Source organism: Gallus gallus, chromosome 2, assembly GCF_016699485.2.
Source record: "Gallus gallus isolate bGalGal1 chromosome 2, bGalGal1.mat.broiler.GRCg7b, whole genome shotgun sequence".
Classification (NCBI taxonomy): domain Eukaryota; kingdom Metazoa; phylum Chordata; class Aves; order Galliformes; family Phasianidae; genus Gallus; species Gallus gallus.
The window spans coordinates 30,513,857-30,532,501 of NC_052533.1; the positions used below are offsets into that span (position 1 = coordinate 30,513,857).

At 42.2% G+C, this 18,645-nt stretch overlaps 1 protein-coding gene across 1 annotated transcript in view; it reads right to left on the reverse strand.

The window, feature by feature from the left end:
• Nucleotides 1–18,272, reverse strand: part of CDCA7L (cell division cycle associated 7 like) — a 66,196-nt gene extending 47,924 nt beyond the window's left edge. Inside the window, exon 1 of the mRNA XM_046922400.1 lies at nucleotides 18,214–18,272. The gene's annotated coding sequence lies outside the window, so the exon portion shown is untranslated. The remainder of the gene's footprint in view (nucleotides 1–18,213) is intronic.
• Between the last annotated feature and the right edge of the window lie 373 nt (nucleotides 18,273–18,645).

Consider the following 18,645-nt stretch of genomic DNA (forward strand, 5'->3'; position numbering starts at 1 on the left):
CCTCTGCCAGGTGGACTCGGGCTTCCCTGAGGCACTCAGTAAGATATATCCATATAGCTGTAGAATTAGACTGGATATAGAAATACATATGTATAATGACTTCATCACATATAATACATTCAGTGCTCGAGAGGTTTATTCAAATATCTAATTTTTATTTTTCAAAAGACTTCAATTACAATGGTACAGAATATGGAATAGATGCAAAATATACTAATGCTTTTAGCTGGAGACAAAAGTGGCCTGTGAAAAAAACGTGGTAGGAAGCATTGACAACCATGCAATTTGAGCATTGTACAGGAATGCTTGCAGCAGCAGTATAATTGTTTTTCTAGTTTTTGTTTGGTCTCCATGCTGGCTTGCAGAGTTAATCTCCATATGACTTTTCTTCTGAATTCAAATAAATAAAAGAAAAAAACAAGGCTCTAGATGTACTCGCTGATTTTACTTGTTTCTTTGTCTGAATGTGAGAGGAGGATGGGCTATAAAAATATGTAATACACTGAAAGTTGATCTGAAGCTTTTTTGCTACTACTTGCCAGTTGAAGAAAAGAATGTCACTGTTTCCTGATTAGGAAAGAAGAACAACCATATTAGAAGAAAACATTTTTTTCCCCCACTAAATAGCCCAAATATTACTGAATGCTATCATTTTCATTGTTATAAATAGAGAAAGCCCTTTTATTGTTTATTGCACAGCAACTGAAATCATGAGAAAATGTATCATCAGAATCATAGAATCACCAGGGTTAGAAAAGGCCTCCAAGATCATCCAGTCCAGCTGTCCAGCTACCATCAGTATTTCCCCATTAAACCATGTCCCTTAGTACAGCATCTAAACACTTCTTGAACACCTCTGGGGTCGGTGACTCCACTCATCTCACTATGTAGTTTGGTACAGAGTAAGTGCATTAATACCTTTAGGCACGTCTTGCATTCCATTTCTTCACCCCCACCTCATTTTTTTTTCCCAAAGCCTTTTTTCATGTCTTTCTATTTTGCAGTAACCTCAAAATCTAATCTACTATTTTTGTGAGTTTAATTTTCACATTCAGAGGGTTTTTCTCTGCTTCGTGGTTTTTGAGGCTGAAAACTAACAAGTTAGTGAATGGCTAGCTGCATCGATGTGAATATTCCTCAGCATCAATCTGACCAATTCCAATCAGAGGAATCAAGCCTTAATCAAGCCCCACATATTTATCTCCAAATTTTACAACTTACCTAACCAGCAAGTGATATTTTTAACACCAACCATTTACTTCTTTACACTTTCTCTGAAATGTTACTGATAAATCTTAATTAATTTTTCTTAAAAGCAGTAGACTTACAGGTAATTAAAATAGTATTCCCTTGGAGAAAAACGATGACTACAAAGTTCTCTAGAACATCAGTTCATCAGATGTAAAGCTGTCCTACTTGTGGCCGCTTTCTTTTGCTGGCTGCCCCTCTACCACGTTCTTAGGAATGGAGATAGGAATCAGGGATGAATTTCCAAGACGTGTTTGCTTACAGGAAACAAAATACAGGTTACTGTTTGCCTGACTGGCACATGAACAGATCTGATCAAGTGACTTTCATTATTAGGACCTGACTTCTGGCTGCTACTTGTGTTTGTGTGGAAGTGTGTGGCACACCAAGTTTTTGATTTTGGGTCCAGTATTCCTGGAAAGCCAGGGCCTGAGCACTTGGAAACAGGAAAACAGTTTCTTATGTGGTGGTCAAAAAATCTTAGTGAAGATACAGATTTGGACTTTGAAGAATGAACCAGAGATTAATACAGAACTATTCAAAAGAAAAAGAGCCCTCAGTAGTGGACAGTTCCAAGTGAACAAAAAAGAAACTAGAATTATTTTGATATGTATGTGTTTTGTACCATTAAATGGAAAGGGAGAGAGTGCACTAACATACTTTGAATTAAATTCAGATTCACTTCTGAAAAAAATTTGAAACTAACGTATCAAAATCGTTTTCCCCAAAACTTTCATGCCTCAAACTTTGCTTTCTCTCTTTTGACTCCATTTAATTATTTTGAGGGAAGTTTACAGATAGCTTTGGTTGCTTCCTACCTGAATTTTGATGACCATAAATAGTAGGAGAGGAGATTAGAAAGGTCTCTCCTGAAGATTTTGAAGATGCTCTGTGGATTCAATATAGATTGTTGTTGTTGTTTGTGTTTTGTTGGTTTTTTTTGTTTGTTTCTTTGTTTTTGGGGAGTTTTTTTTTTTTTTTTTTTTTTTTTTTTTGGTTAGATGATTGCTTGCTTTTAAAAAGGAACTCTTCCACTGGAGATATTCTCAATTCAATGAGTAAATAAATCAACTGTAAAAACATTTCTTAAATATGAGTCATTATACATAGGCAGCTGTCAGTGTGAGAGTTTGTTGCTGTCAATTAGGATGCAGGGACTACTCCTCACCATCTGAATACATGAGGCTCACAAACTCAACATGAGCCAACTTCGATTAAATATTTTACAACTTTCAGAATGACAGCATTTGGGCTAAACAATCATTCAGTTAGCCAGATTTTAATAGAATTCACCTTGCCATACTTACAAATGCCCATCACAAAGACAGACTATCAACATTGTTATAATTTTTCTTTAAATTTGGATGGCTGAACAGTTTTAGGAGCTATTTCTGAATACAGTGCTGTACTTCTTTTCCTGTCTGAACACAGCTCTGGTGAGATGCTGCTCCACTCCCAAGCAGAGATACAAATAATTGTAAGCATATCCAGAATATTCAACATTTCTTAAAGCAATAAGCTGAAATTCACTAGGAAAACACAGTTCCCTTATGCCCTCCAAATCAAAATGAACATGTAACGATAAAAGATTGATTGTTTGTCTATCCTTTCTGTAAATGCCCCCTTGTTTTCCACCCTGTTTTTTTCTTTTCCCAGATGAAAATCCTGGTCTCAAGTTTTGGATATTTGTTGACACGTGCTATTGCCCTGTATACAGTGGACTGACCGGGACAGCAGACAGTACCCAAGACACAAGGACATTGGTCGTTCACAAAGCAGCAAAATGACGGTTTCCATCTCGTGGTCCATTCCTTTCCTCCCAATTGCTAACTCTCTGTTTGCTTTCTGAATTCTCAGCTACTGGAACACATGGACTGATGACCGTGCTTGTCTTTTACCTGTGATCGTTTGCCTAAATGTTGCATCACCTTCATACTGAAGAACAGATTGGCAGGTTGCCAGAAAACAGAGACATTTTGAGTATGTAGACCCAGTAAATCTGAAGCTACCAGCAATCCTGTAAGTCTTCCACCAAGGGAAGTGTGGATCTATGAAACCCACTGAAAAATTTTGACTTGCATATCACGATGTTAACAATTTTAGGTGAAACCAACCTCAGATACAAAGGTTTGCATACTGGGGTGAGCAAACATATCTCGCAGTAAAGCAGTTTGTGTGATGTCCTGCCTGATAGGTGACTGGGAAATCCTGGACATCAGGCACGTGCCACGCTGTGTGCAAATGGTCGGTGGACTGTGCAATTCTGCCCCTGCACCATAAAGACCCCTTCATTGCTGATAAACAGAGAATGCAATGCTTAATGAAGTAGATGCTGCAAGCTGACAGGAGTGTTGGAAAGGGATAGAGGGAAACCAGAGCAATCATAAGCAGAATTGGCAGAAGAGGTGACTGGCTATTAGGCAGAGGGAAATAGAGTGTAGCTGAGCATTCGCTGTGGCCAGCTGGTGAGAACAGAAAGAGAGCGCAAGGAAGTAGTAAAAATCAAAAGCTCAGGCAGGATAGAGTATATTGGAGAAACCCAAGTAACTCTTGAAGAAATAAGCATTTAGAATTAAACAAACAAACAGACAAACAAAAAACAGAAAAACAAGAGAACCAAGCCTGCCAATACTGTGTGTTATCACTAAGATGGTGAGACAAAGAAACTCCTAAGGCCTCCACATTATGTAAGTATGGAGAAGAGAAAGATTCTCTAGGAACAAAGGAGAGACAGGAAACAAGGAAAAACACAATGCATTTACAGAAGGTCTCTGGTCCTGAATTCTCTCTGTTGTGCGTTTTATTATCAGTTACATGAAGTGAATTTAAGGTTTTGCTGCTGAACAAATAGCAATGTGCTTCACCATAAACTGCCACGCACGTAAGAAATTCTTGCACTTTCCTTTTCAATGGAAAGTTCCAGTCCTTCCCCCCAAGATGTTTTTCTTCCTAGAAAGTTCTGCAGCCTGCTACCAAAAGTCATTAAAAATAACATAACTTAAAACTTGGTATTTTTGTGCAATGCGATGCCCTGCTGAAGCTGGTGGAAGCCTTGCTTGGTGCAAGATTAGAAAATCTCTGACCAATAAATTTGTTGGAGGTTTTGGGAGAGAAAATTAGTTCTTTGGGAGATATGTTCTCTTGGCTCATGGGATTTAACTATTTAACTTTATAAAAACACGCCTCTTGCTGATTCATATTATTTCACTGAAGGAATCCACATGCCCTTATCTTGCTTTTTACCGATTTGAAGAGATGGTGTGGCAGTGCGTGTGTGTATGCATGAAACAAAATGGATTATGAATTTGAAAATTGCCAATTATGTTGCATCACACAGCTCAGAGCACTGGCACAATGACGAACCACAATCCAGATTTTTCAGCTTAAATGGCTTTACATTCAAGCAAGCAAATTAACCATAAAATAAAGGAGGGGGGGTACAAAATATCCCAAGAAAGAATAAACTGCAGATAATAAGCACCAATCTGGTGTTGAATGCAGCCCAAGATACCAATTGTTTTAAGTCACGACAAAGACAGCTGAATGCTCATCTTGTGGATATAGAGCATGGATGATTGCTTGCCATGAGTATCTTCTCTCACAAATAACAGTTTTTTCGCTCTTAATTTTCTGCTAAATTGGAAGCTAACTGCTTCCCACATTGTCGTCGGAGCACCTGCAGCTGTGCTGGATTTCTGCGCACCATTTCTTTTAGGTAAAACAGCACTCCACTTCCTTGAGCTCATCATTATGTTTATGTCTTCCTTTCATTGCACTGCTGCACTAATGATTCAGGCAGGCTGGTCAGTCATTAAGTGACAAGCAAATGATACCATATGCAACGTGTGACTAATCGGTCTGAACAAATGAAATCACAGACTTGCTTTTCCCATCATTCATTTCACAAACAGTAGCAATGTGGTGCACAGCAGGTAGTTCAGTTAAAACCAGCCTTGTAAAACAAATTTCCTGCAGCCGTTTAAGTGTGCTGTGATAGATTCGATGCTTTAGCATGTAGATGATGCCCAGGGGAACTAAGGATGGTTTGGGCAAAGGGAAGTAGGGAGGAGGAGAAATGCTCGGTACATACATTACAGTAATTAAAGGTTTTGTTGTCTTATGGTTTGGGCATTTTGTTTGTATGGATCACAGAAAAAACTACTGGATTACTAACCCCAAAACATACATATCATACACAATGCTTATCAAGAGAGAATACACAGCTCTTTAAATAAAGTTCCCTTTAAGATGCATATTTTGTGCAGATGTAAGCAATCCCACTAGTTATAGTGGGAAGGTAGCGTGACCTTTGTGTTTGCCAAGAAAGGGCTGTCACATAGATCTAGAGAAGTTATATTTTGTTTTTTTTTACTGAAACACCGCCTACAATCCTGCTTTCCCCAATTCAGGACCTGCACTATGGTCATTCATATGGTCAAAGAGGTGCCCTGTGGTCAAATCTGCCATAGAGATCCTTGTAAGTATCCAAAGACCAGACAAACACCTAATGTGGTACTTTAAAAAACAAACAAACAAACAAACACCTTTAAGTTCCAGCAAGAAAACATTAAAAGCCAGAATTGATCGACGAAAAAATTAGCCCAATATTTTCCTCCTTAGTAGGACCCGAAGTGGATGAGGGCATCATGACAGGCCAAACTTATGATGCTTCCTTCTAAAACTCTCCTACTTCTGAGGCATTTTTAGCTCAGGGACTTTCCGGGCACTCATGTTGTTTCTATGCATTTAATGTAATCAATTTCGCTCTCATGAATGTGCCTTTATGGGATGGTGATAATAGACAAGCAATCAAAGACATTAGTAGGATCTGAAGTGGAAGATCAGCACATTTGGAGTACAGAGAGCAACTGGTTTTCCCAGTTGTGATAATTCATATTCGGAATGATTTAACAAGGACTGTGGGGGACTGCACTGGGAGACTGATGTAAGACAAATCTAACATAAAAAAAGTCCAGCCATTACTTGTTTTTGTGTTTTTGTTTTTGTTTTTGTTTTTTTAACACAGTTGGGAGATACATGGCTGTTAAGTCTTCCACAGGACTTTAAAGCAGTATGCCATCGATGACACATTATCACACGCCTAAGAGTAGCCAAGGACCTTTGTTTATATTGTATCATGGCTACTGGGTTATAACAACATCCATGGCATCAATGTGAGCCAAGGACCTACTGATTTGGACCTATTCATTAACATCACTCCAGCACTGCAGTTTCCACACGGTACCTTGGCAGTGCTTACTCACCAGTTTGCAAAGATGCCATTTAGGAATCAAGTATTTTTGAAACAGTTTTTTGTTGTTTTTTGTTTTCCCCAGGGGCACTGTTTGTTGTTTAAGTCATTGAGGTAGTGAGAAATGAATACATCATTGCCTATCCCTACTGCACCTTCTTCTTTACCATGCCATAATACAGAAGTCCCTTTCACAGGATGTCTCACTCCAATTTTTTTTGTCTTCAGAGAAAATAAAGGCATTCATATCCCAATTACAACACATATGGGATTTCACAGGGAGCCACATACCATTCAGTGTAGTGCAGTGCTTAGCTAAATACACATTTATCTAGGCATTTATTGTTTCCTACTCCAGGACACTTTTCCATATCCTGCAGCTCTGAAGAGTCTTTTAAATCATGTATAAATATAGCTAAAGAACAGTGCATGATAAAGTGTGGGACAACACAACGTACAAATGGAAAAATCCTTCCTAGCTATTGCAAACTGAAAACCAACGTTCACATATTTCCTAGTGACTTTTGTTTCTTTCTCTCCTTTCTTTTAAATACTGCCATTAAAAAAACAATAAATAAAAGAATAACAAAGTAAGACGCCCCCCGTGGCTTTCTGTCAGATACTATCTTATTTGTATATGGGTTTTTTTGAGGTTTAATTACTCCCTTTGTTGTTTTTTCCCTCTCCGTTACAGAACAAGTCTCCAGATTGTTCCATGATCTTTGTATCTATGCAGATTAGATTTGGAAATTAAGGCAACTTGCATCAGCTACATAATTAAGTGCATAAAGAAGTCTACCACATTTTTGTTCTACTCTTACTAACAAACACATAAAATTGGATACATTTGGGGTTTTTAGGGTTCAAATAAATATTTTCTGGGAAAGCCCTACCAATATTACATTGTGTTAGTAAATAATAAATTGCAGTTTTAATAGTAAAGCTTTCAGCCTTTCCTGTCTCATCCCTCATACCCTTTTGGCATTAGTCCTTCTGCCCTTCCACCTACTTTAATAAGATATGTAACTGCAATTACTTATTACTTATGACTGCCTTTGTACCAGCATCCTTGAAGCACTCTGTACAATGCCGAGGTTATAAGCAAGAAGGTGAAAAAGGAATAGTACAGACCGTATGCCTGGGATGAAGTGTGTCACATTACTTGCTTCCTAACTGTTATGAAGCCTGCAGCACGCACAGAGGTTTTTAGGAGGTTTGGACACAGATCTGCTATTGCACACTTTGTCATAAAGTTACTAATGGTCTAATTCTGTAAACAAGTGAGAGTGGGGAAAGCCATGGGTTGATGTGCCTCTCTTACTCCATGCTCTCTTTCTACATGAGGAGGCTTAAGGGTGAAAATTAGCCTGGTTGATTCAAGAAAGACTCTTCTCCTATGGCAATTTCATCAGAAAGGTCGGCTTTCGCCTCATCCAGCCAGCCAGAAATGTGTTTGGATGAAAGGGTGTCTTCCTCAACACAACAACAAAGAGGACTTGCAGCAATCGTCAGAAAGATTTTACAAAAAGATCCCCAAATTCTCAGTGGGAATAGAGATGAAAAACTCTTGTTATTCCTAATCATTTGCCCACTCTGATCACAGGCTGCTCAGGACACTGTCTGATTCTGTACAAAGGAAAGAGATTTCAAGGCCAGCAGTCCCCAAATGCAAGTCTGTAACCACCCAACACAGCCCAACTTCTTTTAACTTTTCCCATTGTGAAAGGGCAATGCATTCTGCTCAGCTCACATTAGAGGGTGGGGGGAGTTCACCAAAAAGTTACCAGAAAACCTTTTGCTTTTGTTTTTGTTTAATACCACAATTGCCAGCTGCTTGCGTCAATACAACTCAGCCACCAGTCACAGCCCAGATTCTTGCCCAAGGAGCCCCTCAGGCCCAGGTACCTCACAGGGGAAACAACATAAAGGAAAACCAGAAAAGTTCTGGCACAGACTTAAATCCCAGGATGACTCCATCTCTGTCTGACACACAACTCACCTTTATTTTGCCCCCATGCCATGCCAAACGTCTCCTCATCATCACATTTCGTAACCACTAATAAAAAGCTCAGCACTGTGCCCAGGAGAGACACATTCTGGAGCTGCTCTTCTCAAACAGCAGCAGGGTGAAAGCATGTGGCACTGCCACGAGGGTGGTGAGGAGCTCCAGTGTTTCCCAAGTTCCTTGTGCACCACTGCATGAATTTGGAAAGGCCATTTGGAAACTGATGAAAATAAACGAATTCATTAATACAACCAAGTTCCTTTTCCACCCCTTGTCTTCAGGACAATGGACAACTACTCCCCTTAAGTTTTCCTCAACTTACCAATGTCTCACATTGCCAACACTTTAATTTACTCATCTGTTTTCTTCATTCAGCATGCCACCAGCAGTTCCTCAAATGCTCTCTGTATGCTGATATCTGCTCTGGACTTGGGCTTCCCAAGATATTTTAGCCTAGTTTTCTAAAGAAAGGAGAAGGATTATACTTTCCTTTAGCAAATTTGCACTGGTGTGTTAAAAATGAATCACGGTACATTACAAGGAGCAGACACTTGTTTAGTTTGATTCTTTCATTCCTTGAAGATGTAGACAAGCTTATATACTGCAGTGAAATTCAGGTTTTCATATCACAGTATCTGATTAAGAAAAATCAGATATATCTACCGAAAACAGCAATAACCAAAATATTGCTGCATCTTCCTACTACTGGTGCCCAACATTTGCAGAGTAGCAGATTGGATCCAAAAATTGTGTAACAGTATTGGCACTGCATTAAATATAGAAAATAAATCAGGAGAAAATTTGCCTGGGCAAATTTTGTGGAAATGGACAGAAGATATGGTAAGCAAGGAAAATTCCCTTCAAAATTAGAAAAGACAGTAAAATATCTTTCTATTTCCTTCTCTTTAGAAAATGTGTTATCCATGCTTTCCCCTCCCCTAAAAATGCCCTCTCTTTTTTTCCCCCTCTCCTGACATCCTTTAATTAATGCTCTTTTTTTTTTGGTGACACTGCACACAATGTGTTGTGTGCAGGAGTGGATGCCGACCCCTGCTGAGCGATCAGGACCCCCACAGTGCACAAACAAAAAGCCCCAGCATCTAACCACGCTGGCTTCTATGAATAGATCGCCCTTTCTTTATTAAGATAAGAGATGTGCAAGTGCCTGTGCGATGGATTAGGAGAGGAGAGATATACATCTCAGCATAAATATAGCATATCTCAGGGAAATTTCAGAAAGTGACAGACACTGATTGACCCTAAAAGTGGTTTGGGGAATGCAGTATCTGAGGTGTTTCCCAAGGATGGCCACCATTACCCCTAAACAAATGAATGGAGAGCACCAGAAAAGTCTTGAGACTGCTACAAGTACTGGTGCCAAGGAGGCACTGGACCTGTCTGGCATGCCCTCCAGGGTGGCCTGGCAACAATCACAGGAAATCCAAAATCTCGAAGGCAATGGGCTCATGGACATGAAGACAAGGGATGGGAAGAGGCTAAGCTTCTACCTTTCTGCAGTGAATAAGTAAAATCTGAGAGGTATTGGAATACAAATATGTCACCCATGTCAAAAGTGAGTTAGCCTGTAAAGCAGCTCACCTACACAAGGTTGTATTCATGTTTGGTACTTAAAGGTAATGCAGTATTAAATTTCAGATAGCACTTATTGCATTAAGCTCCTCCTGACATTACAGCTGATGTGGCAAGCACAGCATGCCATACAAATAATGCCTTCCTCTCAGGTTTATGTCAGCCTAAGCCTTCTCATACCTGGCACACTGATGGGGAGCAGGTCACTGAGACCCAACGATGTCACCTGAGGCATGAAGTGACACTTAGCTACTTGTGGCACAATGGAGCAGGGTCTGTAAAAACTTGAATAAGTATAATTAAAGTTGTTAAATACTCTTCATTTCAACTGTGTAAGCCTGTCAGTTTCATATTATCTGGAAGTTAAACTGAAAAACAAAACTATCTAGCACTGCTGTATTCTATCAGGTTACACTGCAAACATTCCTGAGGATGCGTGATGCTGACTGGAGCCCAAGTCCTTGGACTAGCTCTCCTAAAAATAAGAAACACTCATTGCCTTAAAAAAAGTTTTAGCAACTATGGGCCAAGCATTCTGACAAGTGCATGGCAGAAATGCCATTAGAGGAACATAGCGGTCTCTGCATCTCTCCCTGCTGAGCCCACATGCTCAGCGCAGCTGAAAGCCAACTGGTGGCAAAGATGCTGGACTGAGGCTCAGGATGCAGAAGCTCAACTCTTAGTTGTCCTACAGTGGCTGTCCTGTTGGCAACCTCCTGTCCATGGGACTGTGTACCTTGGGCTGAAGTTGCCATATAAACATAGACAGAGTTCGGAGTAGAGGGACTGGAGCACTGGCTCCTCTTGCCTCTGCCCAGCCCACAGCCAAGAGCTTACCAGGATGCAGAGTCTGGCTCCCTCTTGTGCTCTGTCCTTTTAATGAATTAATTTGGGAAATATGAAGCAGTGGAATATTTTTAGCGAGTGGCCTGTCAGTGCCTCTAGCACAGGATTGGGGCCCTCATGCACACTGTGAACTCAAAACACTTCAGGTAAGCAACTCAGCTTCCTGTTCATTTGCATAAGTATGCTTTTAGATAGAAAAAACAAAAGTAAAAAGAATCTGATTAGGAATGCTGAAAAGATTGTAACATTTCTAACATTTTTACAAAAGCCTTCCCTTTTTCAGCTTGCAGCCGGTCAACCTGGGGCACATGTGTACCACCTGGTAGCAAAGCCACTTCTCTGTAGAGACAACTGCTTCAGAGCGTACATCGGCAGCTCTCCGCCAGAATCCAGGTCAGGAATTTCCGAGGCAGAAGCCAGAATGGCAGGACATGGCATTTCTGGTGTTCTACAGAAGGTGTCATTGTTGCGCCGCTCCATTTGACAAACTCCATCTGACTACAACACACAGCAAGACTCTTCAGAAAATAAGTCTTTCTCCTTCTCATTCAGACACAGTCTGTCCCTTATTAAGCTCAAGATTAAATATTTCCTTCTGTAGGATTTAAGTATACATATAGACAAACATTGCAGACTGCTTCTCTGTTTTCTTGCAAAGATGATTAATCAAGCCTGCGTAATCTCACAAAATGTAACCTTACATTTCTGTAATAAAAGGAAATCTGCTTTAACCATAAAATGAAGGTTGGAGCCAGCATGACCCTCATTACAGCATATTATCTGCCCTCTTTTGCCATATCCGACACGCTGTGCTCAGGAGAGCTTTGATCACAACACGGGTGCAGGGAGTACAGAGGTTCATGAAAACAAATGTGGAACATCTTTAGCAGCTGCCAGGAACCCGGCCACCTCTATTCAGAGACATCACACCAGTTAACAAAGATACTCCAAATATCATTCCTGTCTGAAGAATGCCCTACTTTTTGCTCACAGTATGAGAATAGGAAACACTGTTAATGTGTAAAAATAACAGGAGCCTAAAATAGCTACTGCATTTGAAGAGGAAGGGCATAGGAAGCCAAATGCCTTTGTCTTACAGTGATGCTATATGCTCCTGCTTTAGTCATAATGCCCTCGAGTCATCTTTGCCACCACTGTTGCAGTAACAATGTGAGGTGGTACCTTTGTTCCATCATGTGTGCTTCAGACAAACTATGAGTATGACGGTGCCACTTCCCCAAGTCAAATTCTGCCATGGTCACTCACCTCACACATAAATCATTTCTTGACTCTCTGTGTGCTCAGAAAAGCAATTGGGAAGCCAGGACATAGGGAAAAAAAAGAGCAAAGTGATGCAAAGGCTACCTTTCCTTGGAGAGAAATACACCATTCTACACCAACGCTCCACTAGTGAGTGGAGAAGGAGAAAAGTCTGATCAAGTTGCCTGCCAGAACTAAGCATATTGTGCTTGTTTATACTGGAATTATGGAAACAGCAAATACTGCTCCACATGGTTTTCAGATGTGGAGCTTACGTAGGACCTCTCAGGTATTGGAAGTGAGCGCCATTATCTTTTGGCAGTGCACCTCTATTGCATGTTATGCTCTCCTCCATATGCAAGGGGGTGAGTAATAAACAAGCACCATCCATTTTGGGGACTACTTTTGGCACGGTGAGAGCAGCTAAAACGTACTGCCAACTCCCAGTAAGTGGGAACTTCAGCATCCGAAGCCCTCTCCCGAACACAGAAGCCCCTAGATGGCACTGCGGGATTTTCTTCCACTCGGCAGCACTGAGCGTTAATTGGAAAGAGATGGGTTCCTCTTTTGGTTTCTGTTTTTATACAACAGAGAGGGAAGAAAAGACGAAAAGGAAAAGAAAAGCAAACAAAACCATGCCCTACCCAAACATCAGTTCACATTATTTCAGATCTTTTTCATTTTACTACTTGAACTCAAGGCAGGAAACTTTATCTGATTCTTATCCAATTTGCTCCAGCTAGAAATGTCTTTTTACTGATTAAAAGCAGGTCCAAAATGTCTTTGTACTGAACCACATTTGCACTGTTATCAGCTGTGTGTAATAGCAGTTCTGCCTCAGACTGGGGCCTTTCTGATACAATCAAATTGCATTGTCTTCTTTGGACAGACAAGATTTAAGGCCTCTGTGGATCCTTTCTTTTGGGAGCCCTTAAAGCACTTTGCTTACACTCCTTAAGTGAGGTTCAGAAAAGATGCTGTAAGGTAGTCCAGCATTGGTCTCTGCGCTGCAACATATCCAGCTGAGAAATAAGACTGGTGTTTGACTTCTTGTCCCCTGAGCTGTTCTCTTTTCCAGACATAGAAAGCACGGAAGGAAGAAAAAAAGATGCACACAACCCAGTTACATACATCTAAAATGACACTGGCGTTCTACTGGTATTCATCAGGTAGGAACTGGGCAATAATAGCATTTGGGTGTCAGCCTCATGCACAGCGCTCACAAATGGTCAGTCTCCTGCCTGAGATAACAAGAGACATTCATCCTCTTTGCAGGGTGCACAAAGGCAAGGCTGGAAAAAGGCAGGAGGAAAGCACTATGATGTGAAACAAAGGAACATCAGCAGTAATGACTTGCCTACAGTGCTGAAAGCAGGAACTAGATCATGACCCTGGATCCATGCCTTGCTGGCTCCACCAGCCATTAAACCTCCAGCATGAAAGGCAAGTTGTGCTAACAATGCCTTGCTCCAGCATGCTCACACACTGGTTCCTATGACCTGCAACATTTCCACCAGGCACGAGCTAACACAGAGCTAACACAGCATTGGGCAGGAGCTGGCTTCATGCCCACCACAGGGCACCAAGGGGCTGAGGAGCAGTGCTGCTGTGTGACTCCTCCTTATCTCTCCCAGCTGCCATCTGAGCTCCCCACAGGCATATAATTATTTCTGAGGCTTTCATTACACTTTCAGATTTGGTTGAATGAGTCTCATGTACTAAAAAGTTAACAAGGGATAAGACAGGGCAAGCAAATGAGACATTTTTTCTTTAGAAACCAGGTTAAAAATGCTTTCTCTTTCTCCCTCAATTGTATGAGCAGCAAATTCTTGCTCCCACAAGCACTACGTGTTACTCCAGATGTGACTGCTTCATAAAGGAGAATAAAGCTCAAAAGCAGGATTAAGCCTCACAGTCCCCTCTTCTGCCAATCATCTGATGGTACAGACCTGTGCACAAGACAGGACATGATTTTCTAGGCCCAGTTATCTGCCTTTCAGTCACAATATGCTCTTGCTAGCACCCAGCCTGAGATATTACGAGCTAGAAATACAAAAGTAACCCTCTTTTCAATCTCTTCCAACAAAGGTATTCACAGAAGGAAATAAAGCCATTGCACTATATGCTAATAAGACCCAAACCAGTAAGATCTGATTGCTGTTTCAGCAGAACAAGAGACCCAGGGAGCAAAGCGTTGCTAGTGGCAGGCCGCTAAGAAAGATATCGGGGCTCAGCCTGGGATCATGTCTACAGTGAGCAGAACAGGTCCCAGAAAGAGGGAGTTCCTTGTCTGCCACGGAGCATTTCTTGAGCAACCCTCCACCATGGCACGTGGAAGTGGGTTCGGAGAAGGAGCAGTTGTGGGAAGCTCACCGGCCAGGCCAGACACTGCAGATGGATTTCTAATCCCAAGGGGAAGATCTAAGCCATCCCTGGAAGTACTTAAGAGATGTGCTGACAGGGCATTGAAGTGACACAGTTCAGAGTTGAACTTGGAAGTGTTCAGTGAATGGTTGGATTTGACAATCTTAAGGGTCCTTTTCAGTTAGCATTTTTACTTGCTTATGGATCCACTCAATGAACAAGAGTTATTGACATTTCTTTTAACTGCTGATCATAAGCACTCTTCTTCCTGAGTCCAGAGAAGAGCATTTGTTAACAGTCCCAGTTGCCACCCCCGGCTGAACAATGACTATCACAGTGACCACAGTCACAATAGCACAGTGATTTGTGCCCCCAAAGCGGACTCTGGGGAGACCCCATAATGAGCTGAACGCCTTAGTGGTAGGGTAAAGCAGAGTTAGTGAGTTGTGTACGTGTTTGAAACGAGGGGGTTATTATGTAGAATAGTTTTGCCTTGGATGAGAACATCTCCCAGGTTTGTGATCTGACTGATCATGCAAGTTCAGAAGCAGTGCATCACACTTCTTTGTAATTACAGGATACACACGTGATAAAACCACAGTGTTCCTACTGCCCAAGTTCCACCAAAATCTGATTAATATTTAGGGGGGGGTTGAAATCCAGATTTTCCCAGAGTTTCAGCCAGCAGCTTATAACACAACTGATTTCTAAATGCTCCACTGTTCGATATATTTGCAGCTTCCCTGTGATGCCACATGCCACAGAAGGTGGGTCCCAGCTGTGCTCGCTCCCTCACCCAGCTGTACATAGAGGTAGTAAAGACACGTGGAATTCAGTGCATTGTGCCCAGGGTGAAGAGGAGGTGACACACAATGGCACAGGGATTGCAGATCTGCCCCACAGCACCCACCACAGGTGCAGAAGTGTGCCCTGTGCCTGCTCCAGAGGACACAGCCCAGCAGAGCTGTGCCTCCTGCCAGGGTGGCTGTGACACCTGAAAGATCTCAACCTGCAACTGTCTGTTTTCCTTTCATAGTGCGATTCATTTGCTGCACACTGTATTTGGGAATCAATGCTTAGCACTGCTACACAGGACAGTTTAACCTCCTCTTTTTCAAAGGTCAGGTGAATATAGCTGCAAACTACCACCAAGAGAGCAGGCTGCATGTGTACAACAGCACCTCCTGGAGAAAAACTGCCACTCGTTCCCACAAAACCACTACTTAGGTGAAACACTGAATTCAGCATCACACTATTAGCCCAGCAGGCAGGGAATTTGCTTGCTTTTGTCAAATGCATGCAGACAACTCCGTGGCATGTTTGGAGAAGCTGCATTGGGCCAAATGCTCACGCGGCAGCCAGCAGCTTTGGATGAGACGCTGACTCTGGGGACTACTGACAGCTGAGGAGGCAGCGGTCTTTATTCCCATTAGCATCTGTCCTAAGTGAATGTGCCCTCTCATCATAAAAGCTGGAAACTAAATCCAGGGGGAAACGTGCACAAAAAGGCTGAACAGATAATCCCATCAGTCGACTTAAATGGGAATCTGAGTCAACAAATCTAATAAACTGGGATCAGTGGACCACACAGATGACAGAGGAGCCTCTCCTGGCTGCATTATACCCCACAGTCTCTTGAGGTTGCAAAGGCAGTTTTGATGCAATAAACTGACACAGGATTTCACCACTAGATGTCAATGGTATCTGAATTTTTGAGAGGGAAGCTACTGCTAAGAGCAGGTTAGCTGCAGGAAAAGTTTGTTCCAGCTGGCAGCAGCTTTTGCTGGAAGCAACCATGCCAACCAAGCCCTCTACTTGATCAGAATGATGATCTGCTCCTTGCAGAGATGCTCCCTTTAAGAACCCTGTCTGGCTTCATAAAAAAAAAATGGCAAAGGCAACTTCTTATCTAGTTCTTGATGGGAAATGATAGCCACCTTCGTCATGTTGGTATCACTCAGCACCCTCAGAAAACTCTGTATCTAACCCTGGATTTCTGTCATTTGCTCTTGCACAAAGCCAGATAAAGTCTTCTGGAGTCACTCAAAGCACTCTGAGAATTAATCCACATTTGCAAAAAAAAGCACAAAATTAAATTTAATTAGGTAATCTACATTACATTCTTCAGCAGAAGCTCTTTATTTAAAATTAAAATGAATTACGTCACTTAAAATGAAGTAAATCTCATCAGATAAACACTAGATAAGAGTACCTAAGTGAATTGTAGACTATTTCAGACCCATTCAGATCATTCCCAGTTGAGCTCTATGACTCTTTGGTAGTTCTCACCGTCACATCATCAACTCACAGAGAGGTCTCCAACCAACAAGCAATAGGTCAACATGACTTTAAACTGTCTTTCTGAATGAAAGAGGGGGAGACACTCTTAGCAACAGCAGCTGGATTTGTTTTGATAGAAGTTTTCCCAAGGTCCCTGACACAACCTGAAGACTTCGAACTTCCAAGAGATTTATGGCTGAAGAATCATCACCTAGAAGCACTGAGGCAAATCCCTCAGTGAAGTTTTGCAGAAGGAGACTGGGGGGTTCTGGCTGACAGCAAGTTGAACATGAGCCAGCAGTGTGCCCTGGCAGCCCAAAGGGCCAACCATATCCTGGGGTGCCCCAGGCCCAGCAGTGCCACCAGGTGAGGGGAAGAATGGTCCTGCTCTGCATGCCTCACCTCCAGCACTGCACGCAGGTTGGGTGCCACAACACAGCAAGGACATAAAACTGTTAGTGTCAGAAGGAGACAAAGACTACAGAGACGATTGTCAAGAGGTCAGTGTGCACGAGGAAGGAGCAGCTGAGGTGCCTTGGTGTGTTCAGCCCAGAGCAGAGGAGCTGAGGGGAGGCTTCATGGCGGCCCAGCTCACACAGGGAGCAGAGGGGCAGCGCTCAGCTCTGCTCTCTGTGACAGAGACAGGGCCCGAGGGAATGGCACGGGGCTATCAGGGGGGGATCAGGTGGAGGTTTAGATAAAGGTTCTTCACCAGAGTGCAGTGCCAATGGCACCGAGCTGCTAAAGTTCAAGGAGCATTTGGACAACAATTTTTTCTAGATCTGAATCACCCCCACTTAGATTTCCTGGTAAATTCCCCTCCAGCAAAGCACAGCTCTGTGCTTTCAAGTCATCTGTCACAGCTGGTGGTACTTCTCTCAAGAGGCACTTTACCACTTAGGTTAAATGGATGAGCTGTGCCAGTGTCACTTCCACAAGCTCAGTGACACTCTACCAAAATGATTTCCCCACAGAGGCAGCTCCTCCCATCACTCTGGGCAGGAAAGGACTTGCACTTAGGAAGGAGCAATTGCAGGAGAAAAAACCCAAGCTGCTTACATTTAGAAGGCCCGAAAACTCCCTGCAGCTCTTGGTACAAGACAAAAAGAAAGCCTGTTCTAAACATTGTGCAGTGAAGATATCCCATCTCCTTTCAGAGCCATCATTTAAACCTGTCAAGGGAGGCTCTGAGCAATTGTCCTTGGGTGTTCTGTAGGTCATTGGGTTCTGCTAAAATAAATCTTCATACCTTGCTCATTTTGGACATGTGCTTCTCTAAAATGAAGAAGGAAAAGTAAGTTTGGCTTTGCTGCCAAATTATAATCTGAACTACGTTGATTTTTAGCACCCCCAGAACTGCTCTACTTACCAGATGATAGCTGAAACCCCACTGGAAGTCACTGTAGGCACCAGAAGTACAGCCAGCCCACACAAAAAGGACAACAGCTCCTATTTATATGTGGTCCCAACACTCTGTATCTGCAGGTGCAACCAATCAGACCCAAGGAGAGCACACAAAGGAAGAGTTTCCCCCTGCTGGATTTATGTGACCTCCTGAACAGCTCTCCTCATTCCCCATCCCTCCTTCCCACCCCCCCCAGTTTTTTTTTCAGGGTCTTACATAATTCCTTTCTGACTGTTGTGGCTTTTTTGTTGTTGTTGTTGTTTTTGGATTTTTTTAAGTGGTTTCCCGCTGGGGAAGTGGGGCCTGGAAAGGATCAGCAGCACCCTTCAGATGTTGGTTGCCAAGGCTTTCAAGATGATTGCTCCCCCTGCTTTCCTGGGCTTGGCTTTGTGTGTA